The sequence below is a fragment of the Phyllostomus hastatus genome, unplaced genomic scaffold (genome assembly GCF_019186645.2).
Source record: "Phyllostomus hastatus isolate PE091 unplaced genomic scaffold, TTU_PhHast_1.1 phas_contig_5, whole genome shotgun sequence".
Taxonomy (NCBI): domain Eukaryota; kingdom Metazoa; phylum Chordata; class Mammalia; order Chiroptera; family Phyllostomidae; genus Phyllostomus; species Phyllostomus hastatus.
The window spans coordinates 1,442,786-1,456,108 of NW_025333897.1; the positions used below are offsets into that span (position 1 = coordinate 1,442,786).

The 13,323-nt window shown below is 42.3% G+C and overlaps 1 pseudogene; it reads left to right on the forward strand.

Annotated features, from left to right (window-relative positions):
• Positions 1 to 367: 367 nt before the first annotated feature.
• LOC123823878 lies at positions 368 to 1,139 on the forward strand (annotated as a pseudogene).
• Positions 1,140 to 13,323: the final 12,184 nt, after the last annotated feature.

Sequence of the window (13,323 nt, forward strand, 5' to 3'; positions counted from 1 at the left end):
AACCCTGTTACCGTGGTTCGTGGTGCTGATTCTCTTCCCATGAATCTCGTTATTATTACCATTACTCCCAGCTTTTGAGTGCTTACTAGATACAAGCTACTATACCATACACTTTTTAGTTCATGTTATAGACTGAATTTGTGTCTCCCCCAAATTCCTATGTCGAGGCCCTTACCTCCAGTGTGACCGTATTTGGAGATAGGGACTTTAAGGAGATAATTAAGGTTAAATTAAATCATAAGGGTAGGGCCCTAATCCAATGGAACTGGTGTCCTTATAAGAGAAAGAAACACCAGTGTACATCCTCCTACTCATCTTTCTTGGCTCACCAGAAAGAGAAGGTCCTCCTTCTGTGCCTAGTGCAGCCATGGTTTGTGGTCCCAAGAACCATCTGCAGCACGTAGCAGCTTCACAGCACCAGATGCTGGATGAGCTGACGGGCGTGTTTGCTCCTTGGCCATCTACCCGTCCCCAGAAGCTGAGAGAATGTCTCCCTGTCATCATTTTCTTCAGTTACACTCACAAGAGGTGAAGGAAAGATCTGCATGCAGTGGTTCGTTAAGATTGATGGCAAGGTCTGAACCGACATAACCTATCTCGCTAGTTTCGTGGATGTCATCAGCATTGACAAGACTGGAGAGAATATTTATCTGATCCATGACACCAAGGGTCACTGTGCTGTTCATCGTATCACACCTGAGGAGGCCAAGTAAAAGTTGTGCAAAGTGAGGAAGATCTTTGTGGGCACAAAAGGAATCCTGCCTTTGGTAACCCAGGATGCCGCACCATCCACTACCCTGATCCCCTCATCGAGGCGAATGATGCCATTCAGATTGATCTGGAGATGGGCAGAATTACTGGTTTCATCAAGTGTGATACTGGTAACCTGTGTATGGTGTCCAGAGGTGCTAACCTGGGGAGAACTGGTGTGACATCCAACAGAGAAAGACCCCTTGGTGCATTTGATGTAGTTCGTGTGAAAGATGCCATTGGCAACAGCTTTGCCACCTGGCTCTCCAACATTTTTGTTATTGGCAAAGGCAACAAAGCATGGATTTCACTTCCCTTCAGAGGGTATCCACCTCACCATTGCTGAAAAGAGAGGCAAGAGACTGGCAGCCAAACAGAGCAGTGGGTGAAATGAGTTCTTAGTGACATGCTTGGAAAAGCCTTTTGTACATAATTAAAGATAATATGGCCTGGCTGGCATAGCTCAGTGGATTGAGTGCAGGCTGCAAACCAAAGTGTCACAGGTTCGATTCCCAGTCAGGGCACATGCCTGGGTTGCAGACCATGGCCCCCAGCAACCGCACATTGATGTCTCTCTCTCTCTCTCTCTCTCTCTCTCTCTCTCTCCCCCTCCCTCCCTTCCCTCTCTAAAAATAAATAAATAAAGTCTAAAAAACAGATAATATGGCATAGGAAAAAAGAGCAAGAGATACCAGGGATGGGTGTGTACAAAGAAAAGACCCTGTAGGGACAGAGAGAAGGCAGCCATCTGCAAGCCAGAGATAAGTCTGACCAGAAACCAACCCTTCTGGCACCTTGATCTTGAACTTCCAGCCTTCAGAGCTGTAAAACAATTAGTATCTATTGTTTAAGCTACTACCTGTGTTATTGTTATGACATCACTCATAGACTAATACAGCTCACCTATTTCTCTTCTAATAGCCTCCCTGTCCCTACATCCCCAGGTGATGTGATGGCTCCAAGCTCAGGAAGAGCTGCTCAAATGACTTCCTGTCACTCAAGGTCAAGCTATTGACTTTTCTATCCCTCTTGTATCTTCCTAGTCAAGGTCTCATGGGGACAAAAAGGGATGATGGGGTCATCTGGAAAGCCACAGCAGAAATTCACCAGGCGGTGGAGGGAATAGAAAGAGAACTTTGAATATGCCACCTAATCAGCCTTGAATATCTTTTTTTCCACTTGTATCTCTTAACTGGAAAGTGTGATCCTTTGTGCTGTGATACAACTCCATGGCAAATATTCTGGTGAATTAGGGCTGTGTTGCACACATGTGTAACCTTCTACACTGACTTCATAGCTCTGTGACTCAGTTTCTTCATGTATAAAATGGACATAATAGTACTTAGCGCATAGGGTTGTTGTATGGAATGAGTAAGTTAACTTATGCAACACTCCTATAATAGTGTCTGGAACATATTTAAACTCTATGTAAATGTTAGGATATTATTATTATTACCCATTGATGGGTGCCAGCTCCTCACCTTCAGTTTCCCCACAGGCTATGCAGGTGCAGCTGGTGTTGGCCCTGGGAATAAGGCTATTCACTTTTCTCCTGAGGACTGGAATCCCACAGGCAACACAGGGGAAAAGGCAGCTGGTTTGGTGCAGGCTCGGAAATTGGAAAAGCATGAGAGGCTACAGGCACATTCATCCCAATCCAGTGCCCTCTGATTGAGGCAGAAGGAATGACCATCAGCCCACATGCAGGTCAGTTACAAGACAACATGAGGCCCACAGTGGGGTATATGCTCATTTTCTCTCCTCTCTTTGGAAAGCTGTGGTTAAAGGCCCCCAGAGGGAGACTCAGAGTGAGGCCTACTCCTAGCCCCCACCTTACCAGGTTGGCAGGCATTGAGTGAGAGCCCTTCCCTGTGTCTGGGAGTTTTGAGAGGGCTTTTTAGAGGCCAGTTAGTGAGGAGTCCTCAGGCCACTTCCCCAACACCTGCCCTGTCCTCAGAGCCTCTCCTGTGACTGAAGTTGTTCTCAATAACCTTGCTCCAGGGCTTGATGGTGACACAAGTACATCATTTCCTTCATCCTTCATCTAAGATTTATATGGCTCCAAAAATCTGAAGCTATAGCTGTTGGGAGTGAGGCTGGATGGACTAAGAGCTATAGTCCACAGTTGCTTTTGTGAACCAGAGACCTGAAGGTCATCCTGATGTCCGGCTTCGCCTTCATACTCCATGAAAGAATGTAGTAGGAGCATCTTAAAGAGAGGAAACAGTGCAGAGGCTGTGAGGAGAGATAGACTTGGCAGGTTCAAGGAAGATCAAGGTCAGTGTGACCAGAGCAGCATGGGTCAAGGAGTGTATGAAAGAGATGAAGTCAGATAGGTGGGCATGACCCAGGTCTGTATCCCCTCTTTGGGACTGTTTAACAAAAATGTCCAACATAGGGCTTGGATAAATCAATTGTAAATTAGCTAAATGATTAACTTTTTGCGGGGGATCAATGATAAATTATGTTGTAATAGAAAATAACTAAGAACAAAATAAAATGCTATAAATTTTCATGGGAGACATTAAAATTGAAGGTTAATCTATAATAATATAGATACCAATTTATTAAAATAAATATTTTAATAAATGTTCAAAAATGAAATGAACAAAGGAAAATTTTAACAGTGATGGTCTCTGAGTGCCATGTTGGTGAGTTACTGTTCTTTAGTTTTCTAATATTTTTACTTTTACTAGTACCATAAAAATGTTCACAGTATTTTAAAAATTAGCATATTCTCTTATTTCAGATTTGTGTTTTTCCTTGGAGATGTTTCCCTTTGTCATCTAGTCAGTGCCCTGCAACCTACCTATGCCAGGAGAAAAGGGAGCATGTGCTGTTTTTTCCTACAAAAGATGATGGGAGGAAATGAGGACCATTTTAGCTTTTTTTTTTTCAGTAGCCAATGGGATGAAAGAACAGGCTTCCCCCCCCCTTTTTTTATCTACCTTTCTTTTCCTAGAAGTGCTAGCTCTGGTCCATCCCATCTAGAGCTGGCTGTCTGCTGCCTTCTCCATGGGAGCTCTCCCCATGACTGTGCATCTGTGCAGGGCTGGCGATGGGCACTTCTCCAAAATCAGCTGAGTCTAGAACTCAGATGTGAATTGGTGAATTGATACAGTCAAATTACCAACATCAAGAGAACTAAGAATACACCTGTTGGCATGCACTCACCTAACTTGTGTGTGAGTCTAGGAACCCTAGATTCTTTGTTCCTTCCCTCACAAATCACAATAGCTTGCAAGTCCCACTCCATCCGACATTGTATGTCTTTTAAGGAGAGAAAAAAATGGATAGTTTAATATAAACTTGTGAGACACAGAAGGCTCAAGAAATATTGCTAGGGTCATACTTTTGCCAGTGTCAGCATCAGGACTGGAGCCCAGGCAGTGACTCCAGAGATCATGCTCTTAACCACTTTGCTCTATTTTTGCCCTTTGACTTGACCCTCAGGGCTACGCCCTCTGCCCTCTTGAGGGGCCAACTCTACCCTGTGAGGACAGAGTGGTGGGAAGAGTTCGGTGTGTGCAATCAAATGGACCGTGGAAAATTGCTTCACATCCACTCCCAGTCTCAGTGTTCTCACTGGAGCAATCAAATTCAAGTAATCCAAATGGGTGACTAAGCTGTTGACAAAGCAACAAAGCAGAGGAATGAAAGTTCTTAAAGTTTATGTTTTTATATATTTTATTTATTTATTTGTAGACAGAGGGGAAAGGAAGGAGAAAGAGAGGGAGAAAAACATCAGTGTGTGGTTGCCTCTCACCCTCCCCCCACTGGGGACTTGGCCTGCAACCCCGGCATGTGACGTGACTGGGAATCGAAGCAGCAACCCTTTGATTTGCAGGCTGGCACTCAATCCACTGAGCCACACCAGCCAGGGCAGTTCTTAAAGTTTAAATTGTTTGATTGGCAGCAAGTACCTCTTTCTCTGGGCCTGACCCTAACTCTCATTAGGGGGCAAAATCTCTTCACCAGTATAAGTGGTCTCCCTGGGATCCCTCAGTAACCTAGTGAAAGAAAGACTCCAGGCTGTTTTCTGGAGTCCAAGGAAATTCAAGAAAACTGTTAACCTTTAGATGTCCACCAGCACTATCAGCAGGAAATGGTGAAGCTCAAATTGAACTTTGAGGAGAAATCTTTAGAATCTGTTTAATATTAAGGAGATTGACACATTGCCTGATAATTCTAGTGGTTCAGGAAAGCCTGCTACAAACATAATGTGGTAAGAAAGGCACGTGATGAGTAAATACAGGATAAACAATTCAGAAACTGCTATATTTTAAGATGGCAGTGTAGGCAGACATGGCTCACTTCTTCTCACAACCATATCAAAATTACAACTAAAATATAGAACCATCACTCAGAACTGTCAGAAATCGAGTTGAATGGATGTCTGACAACTACAGAATTAAAGAAACCAAATCCATTCAGACTGGTAGGAGAGGTGCAGAGGGGGAACTGGCCAGGCCCTCACCCATGTGTGGTGCACAAAAATTCGAGATGAATATCTAGGCAGCAAGGAGTCACAGACCCACTCCAGGCCCCCTGGCCCATAGTTCCAGTGCCAAGAAGATAAGTCCCCACAACTACTGGATGCAAAAACCAGCAGGGATTGAGTTGGTAGAAGAAATTGCTGGAACTCCAAGTAGTTCCTCCTAAAGAACCCACACACAGACTCACCCATGAAGACTTACTCCCTCGGAGCTCCAGCACTGAGGTAACATCTTGAAAGGCACCAGTGGTATGCAGGGAGAAACTGAGTGTCTGGCATCAAGCGAGCAGAGGCCACTGACCCTTTTCTAAACCCACCCCCCACAGAGCTGGCAAGTTGGTACCATATCTGAGACTCCATCAACCTAACTAACACTGTTTGACCCGCCTTTGAGATCCCCACAGACTCCGCCCCACCCAATTTACAGGCCAACCCGAACTGCTTTTCCATATGAGTGGCTGCTTGGCTCAGGCTGCACAACTTCCTAAATCCTCTCAAACAAGCAACAGCTGGCCTCAGTGAGCCATGGGCTGGGCACTAGCAGCAACCAGCTTAGATTCACAGTTTGGCTTCATCTGGTAATCTCCAAGCCCAGCACAAGTAGCAGCCATCTGAGATTACTTTATAGCTCAGGCAGGGTGGCCCCAGGCAAAACACAGGTGGGGGCTAACCTTGGCTGGCACCACCCAGGAAACCCCAGGGCCAGCACACCCAGTGGACAGCTACAGACTACATTGGAGCATCACCACCCTACCCCTTCACAGCTGATCCTCCACAGAGGGTGGAGGTTGGTGGTCAGTGATCACAGCCAATTCTTGCAAGTGACTGGCCTGGATAAATCCCTCCCATTGATCTGCCAATAGCAATCAAGTCTCTACTACAAGAGGAGGGTGTACTCAGCCCACACAAAGGGTGCACATCCAGTACCCAACTTGAGTGATAGGGAAGACTGTGCCACTGGGCCCTACAGGACACCTACTACACTATCTCACAGTACCAAAACACAGAATCAAAGCATCTCTACCTAACACATTGAAACAAACCCATGGAGTCTGACAAAATGAGGAGAAAAAGAAACATGACCCACACTGGCTGGTGTGGCTCAGTGGATTGAGCACCAGCCTGCAAGCTAAACAGTCACCAGTTCAATTCCCAGTTGAGTCACATGCCTAGGTTGCAGCCCAGGTTACCAGTAGGGGGCATGTGAGAGGCAACCACACATTGATGTTTCTCTCCCTTGCTTTCTCCTTCCCTTTCCCTCTCTCTACAAAGAAATACAATCTTTTTTTAAAAAGCTTAAAAAAAAAGAAAAAGAAACATGGCCCAAAAGAAAGAACAGATCAAAACTCCAGAAAGAGCTAAACAAAATGGAGATAAGCAATCTATCAGATGCAGAGAAGAAAATACGGGTTATAAGTATGTTCAAGGAACTTACTGAAGACCTCAACAGCAGAAAAAAGGTCCACTTGGGCCCTGGCTGGTGTGGTTCAGTGGATTGAGTGCACAGTCAGCAAACCAAAGGGGATGCCAGTTCGATTCCCTGTCAGAGCACATACCTGAGTTGCGGACCAGATCCCCAATAGGGGACATGCAAGAGGCAACCACACATTGATGTTTCTCTCCTTCTCTCTCTCCCTCACTTCCCCTCTCTCTAAAAATAAATATTTTTTAAAGATTTTATTTATTTATTTTTAGAGAGGGAAGGGAGGGAAAAAGAGAGAGAAACATCAATGTGCGGTTGCTGGGGGCCGTGGCGTGCAACCCAGGCATGTGCCCTGACTGGGAATCGAACCTGCGACACTTGGTTCGCAGCCCACGCTCAATCCACTGAGCTGTGCCAGCCAGGGTAAAAATAAATATTTTTTTAAAAAGATCCATTTAGAGGACTTCCAGCCAAGATGGAGGCATAGATAGATACACTTTGCCTCCTCGCACAACCAAAAAAAGGAAAATAACAAATTGAAAAACAAAAAATCCCAGAACTGCCAGATATCCAAACTGTATGGAAGTTCAACAACCAAGGAGTTAAAGAAGAAACACTCATCCAGACTGGTAGGAGGGGTGGAGATGGGCAGCGGGGCCAGAGAGGACTCATGGCAAGCAGGCTCACTGGAGGACTAGGGTGGGCAATGGCTGGTGGACCAGGTGCATGCAGATAAACAGAGAGGAACAATGGGGAGCAAAACAGATGCCGAGACAGACAACCCAGGGTTGCAGCATGGGGAAATAAAGCCTCAAAACCTCTGGCTATAAACACCTGTGCAGATTGCCACAGTGGGAGAAACTCCCAGCCTAACAGGAGAGTTAGTGGAGAGACCCACAGGTCATAGAATATACACAAAACCACCCACCTGGGAATCAGCACCAGAAGGGCCCAATTTGCTTGTGGGTAGCAGAGGAAGTAACTGAAACCTGGCAGAGAGCTGAGCAAGCGGCAGTGTTCCCTCTCTGACCCATCCCCCACATACAGTGCCACAATGCAGCAACCAGGGTTGCTCTGCCCAGATGAATACCTAAGGCTCCACCCCTTACTCTGTAACAGGCACTCGAAGACAAAAAAAAAATATATATGTGCCAAATGAAAGAACAGATCAAAGCTCCAGAAAAAATACAACTAAGCAATGAAGAGGTAGCCAACCTATCAGATGCAGAGTTCAAAACACTGGTAATTAGAAATGGTTGCTCACAGAAATGGTTGAGTATAGTCCCAAAATAGAGGAAGAAGTAAAGGCTTTGAAAAGTGAAAGAAAAATGTACAGTGGATTGAGTGTAGGCTGCGAACCAAAGTGTCACAGGTTAGATTCCCAGCCAGGGTACATGCCTGGGTTGCAGGTCATAACCCCCAGCAACCGCACATTGATGTTTCTCTCTCTCTCTCTATCTCCCTCCTTTCCCTCTCTAAGAATGAATAAAAATAATAATTTAAAAAGAGTTATTAAAAAAAGAAGGCCAACTAAACTTTAAAAAAAAAAAGAAAAATGTACAGGGAGCCAACAGTGAAGGGAAGGAAACCAGGACTCAACAGTTTGGACCAGAAGGAAGAAATAAACATTGAACCAGAACAGAATGAAGAAACAAGAATTCAAAAAAAAAAAAATGAGGAGAAGCTTAGGAACCTCCAGGACAATTTTAAGTGTTCCAACATCCAAATCATATGGGGTGACAGAAGGAGAAGAACAAGAACAAGAAATGGAAAACTTATTTGAAAACAGAATGAAGGAGAACTTTTCCAATCTGGTGAAGGAAATAGACTTCTAGGAAGTCCAGGAAGCTCAGAGTCCCAAAGAAGTTGGACTCAAAGAAGCACACACCAAAGCACATCATAATTACATTCCCTAAGATTAAAGATAAGGAAAGAATCTTAAAAGCAGCAAGAGAAAAGGAGACAGTTCCTACAAAAAAGTTCCCATTAGACTTTCAGCTGATTTCTCAAAAGAAATCTTGCAGGCAAGAAGGGGATGAAAAGAAGCATTCAAAGTTGTGAAAGGCAAGAACATACAACTAAGATTACTCTATCCAGCAAAGCTTTCATTTAGAATGGGACGGCAGATAAAGTGCTCCCAGATAAGGTCAAGTTAAAAGAATTAATTGTCACCAAGCCCTGATTAGATGAAATGTTAAAGCAACTTATCTAAGAAAAAGAAGAAAATTAAAACTATGAACAGTAAAATGACAACCAACTCACAAATATCAACAACTGAACCTTAAACAACAAAAACAAAAATGAACTAAGCAAACAACTAAAATAGGAACATATTCACAGAAGTAGAAATCACATGGAGGGTTATCAGCAGGGAGCAGGAGGAGGAAGAATGAGGGGAAAAGATACAGGGAATAAGAAGCATAAATGGTAGATACAAAATAGACAGGGGGAGGTTAAGAATAGTATGGGAAATGGAGAAGTCAAAGCATGTATATGTATGACCCATGGACATGAACTAAAGTGGGGGAATAATGGTGGGAGGAGTGGTACAGGGCAGAGTGAAATAAAGGGAAGAAAAAATGGGACAACTGTATTAGCATAAACAATAAAATATATATATTTTTAAAGATGTTATTTATTTATTTTTTAGAGAGGTAAGGGAGGGAGGGAGGGAGGGGGGAGAGAGAGAGAGAGAGAGAGAGAGAGAGAGAGAGAAACATCAATGTGCGGTTGCTGGGGGTCATGGCCTGCAACCCAGGCATGTACCCTGACTGGGAATCAAACCTGCGACACTTTGGTTTGCAGCCCGTGCTCAATCCACTGAGCTACACCAGCCAGGGGCTAATAAAATATATTTTTTAAAAAAGAAAATTGAAATTACCCCTGGCTGTTTTGACTCAGTGGATTGAGTGCTGGCCTGTGAACCAAAGGGTTGCTGTTCAATTCCCAGTCTAGGACACATGCCTGGGTTGAAGTCCAGGTCCCCAGTAAGGGGAATGTGAGAGGCAACCACATTGATGTTTCTCTCCCTCCTCCCTCCTTCCTCTTTTCTAAAAATAAATAAGTAAAATCTTTAAGAAAAGAAAATTGAAATCATATCAAGCATTTTCTTGGACCACAATGGCTTGAAACTAGAAGCCAACCTCAAGGAAAAAACTCAAAAACAGTCAAATTCATGGAGACTGAATAACATGTTATTTAATGAAGAATGGGTCAATGATGAGATTAAGGAAAAATCAAAAAGTTTATGAAAATGAACACACAACAGTCCAAAATCTATGGGACACAGCAAAGGCAGTCCTGAGAGAAAAGTTCATAACAATGCAGGCCTGCCTAAAAAAGATAGAAACATTTCAAATAAATTACCTAACACTACATCTACAAGAACTAGAGGAACAACAACAAACAATGCCCAGAGCAAGTAGAAGGAAGGAAATAATCAAGATCAGAGCAGAATTAAATGACCTAGAAACTAAAAGAACAATTCAAAGGATCAATAAATCCAGGATTCTTTGGAAATATCATCAAAATCAGTAAGCCTTTAACCAGATTTGTCAAGAAAAAAAAAAGAGAGGACCCAAATAAATAAAATCAGAAATGAAAGAGGAGAAAATACAACCAATACCATAGAAACACAAAGGATTGAAAAGAAATTCCTATGAACAACTATATGCCATGAAATTTGAAAGCCTGAGTGAAAAGCACACATTTCTAGAAACATATAATCTTCCAGAACTGAATCAAGAAGCAGAAAGCCTGAACAGACTGATAACAGCTAGTGAAATAGAATCAGTAATCAAAAAACTCCTGGCACACAAAAGCTCTGGACCAGATGGTTTCACTGGAGAATTTTACAAAACATTTAAGGAAGAGCTTACCCCTATCCTTCTCAAACTATTCCAAATAATCCAAGAAGAGGGAGGACTCCCAAACTCTTTTTATGAGGCCACTATCATCCTAAACCCAAAAACAGATAAAGACACAATAAAGACAGAAAACTACAGACCAGTATCGCTAATGAACATAGATGCTAAAATTCTCAACAAAATATTGGCAAACTGGATCCAGTAATACATTAAAAAGATCATACACCATGATCAAGCAGGATTTATCCCAGGGATGCAGATATGGTACAATATTTGCAAATCAATAAACATCATGTAAACAGAAGGAAGGACAAAAAAACACATGATCATATCAAGAGCTAAGCAAGCATTTGATAAGTACAGCACCCATTTATGATAAAAACACTCAGCAAAGTGGGAGTAGAGGGAATATACCTCAACATAATGAAGGCCATATATCATAAATCTAAAGCCAACATCATACTCAATGGCAAAAACTGAAAGATTCCCCCCTGAGGTCAGAAACAAGACAAGCGTGTCTGCTTTCACCACTTCTATTCAAGATAGTACTTGAAGTTCTAGCCACAGCAATCAGACAAGAAAAAGAAATAAAAGACATCCAAATTGGAAAGGAGGAAGTAAAACTGTCACTGTTGCAGATGACATGACAGTGTACATAGAAAATCCTATAGACTTCACAAAAAAACTACTCAATCTAATAAGTGAATTTTGCAAAACAACAAAATACAAAGTCAATACTCAGACATTGAAGGCGTTTTTGTGCACCAACAATGAAATATCAGAAACAGAAATTAGGGAGAAAGTCCCATTTACTACAGCAATAAGAAAAATAAAGTACCTAGGAATATACCTAACCAAGGAGGTAAAAGACCTGTATTCAGAAAACTACAAAACACTGAAGAAAGAAACTAAGGAAGACACAAATAAATGGAAGAATATACCATGCCCATGGATTGGAAGAATTAACATCATTAAATGTCCATACTGTGCAAAACAATTTATAGATTCAATGAATCCCTATTAAAATACCAATGACATATTTCACAGATATACAACAAACATTTCAAAAATTTACATGGAACCATAAATGACCCTAAATAGCCTCAGCAATTTTGAGAAAGAAGAACAAAGTAGGAGGGATCACAATACCTGATGTCAAACTATATTACAAGGCCACTGTAATCAAAACAGTCTGGTACTAGCAGAAGAATAGACACCAGATCAATAGAACAGAATAGAGAGCACAGAAATAAACCCAAGTCTCTATGGTCAATTAATATTTGACAAAGGGGGCAGCATCATAAAATGGAGTAAAAACAACCTCTGCAACAAATGGTGTTGGGAGACCTGGACAGGTACATGCAAAAAAAATGAAACTAGACCACCAACTTATATCATACACAAAAATAAACTCAAAGTGGATAAAAGACTTAAATATAGGTCACAACACCATAAAAGTCCTAAAGGAGAACATAGGCAGGACAATTTCAGATATCCCATGCAGCAATATTTTCACCATATGTCCCCTAGAGCAAGGGATATACAGGAAATAATAAATAAATGGGACTACATCAAATTAAAAAGCTTCAGCACAGCTAAAGAAAACATCAGCAAAATGAAAAGGGAACCAACTGTATGGGAAAATATATTTGTCAATGATACCTTAGGCAAAGATTTGATCTCCAAAATATATAAAGAACTCACATGACTCCATACCAGGAAGACAAAAAAAAATCCAATTAAAAAATGGGCAAAAGACCTGAACAGACACTTCTTCAAGGAGGACATACAGAGGGCCCAGAGACATGCGAAAGGATGCTCGACATCACTAGCCATCAGAGAGATGCAAATTAAAACCATTTCACACTATCAGAATGGCCTTTTTTTTTCTTATTTCATTGTCCTTTATTATTTTTCGTATATTTAATTGTTGTTCAAGTACAATTTTTTGCCTTTTACTCCCATCCCAGCCCACCCCCCAGCTCTCCCCACCTCCCTCCTGTTTCCACCTCCCCTTGTTTCCATCCATGTGTCCCCCATTCTTGTTCCTGCCAACCCTTCTCGTTTTCCCCTAAAATTCCCTCCCCTCTCCCCTCTAGTCACTGTCAGCCCACTGTCTATTTCAGTGTCTTTGGTTATTTTTAACAAATCAACAAATAAGATGTGCTGATGAGGATGTTGAAAAAAGGGAACTCTAGTACACTGTTGGTGGGAATGCAGACCAGTGCAGCCACTGTGGAAAACAGTATGGAATTTCCTCAAAAAACTAAAAATGGAACTGCCTTTTGACCTGGCAATTCCACTGCTGGGATCATACCCTAAGAATCCTGAAACACCAATTCAAAAGAATCTATGCACCCCAGTGTTCATAGCTTCATTATTTACAATAGCCAAGTGCTGGAAACAGGCTAAATGCCCATCAGTGAGTGGATCAAAAAACTGTGTACATTTATACAATGGAATACTATGCAGCAGAAGGAAAGAATGAATTCCTACTCTTTGCAACAACATGGATGGAACTAGAGGGTACTATGTTAGGCAAAACAAGCCAGTCAGTGAATGACAGGTACCATATGATCTCACCTGTAAGTGGAAGCTAATCAACAAAACAAACAAGTGAGCAAAATAGAACCAGAGACATGGAGATTAAGAACAATCTGACAGTGACCAAAGGGGAGGGGGGAGGAAGACAACAGGGGAAAGAAGGGGAACAGTTAAGTAAAGGAACATGCATAAAGGACCCATAAACAAGGACAACAAGAAGGGGAGAATTGAATGTGGGAGAGGGT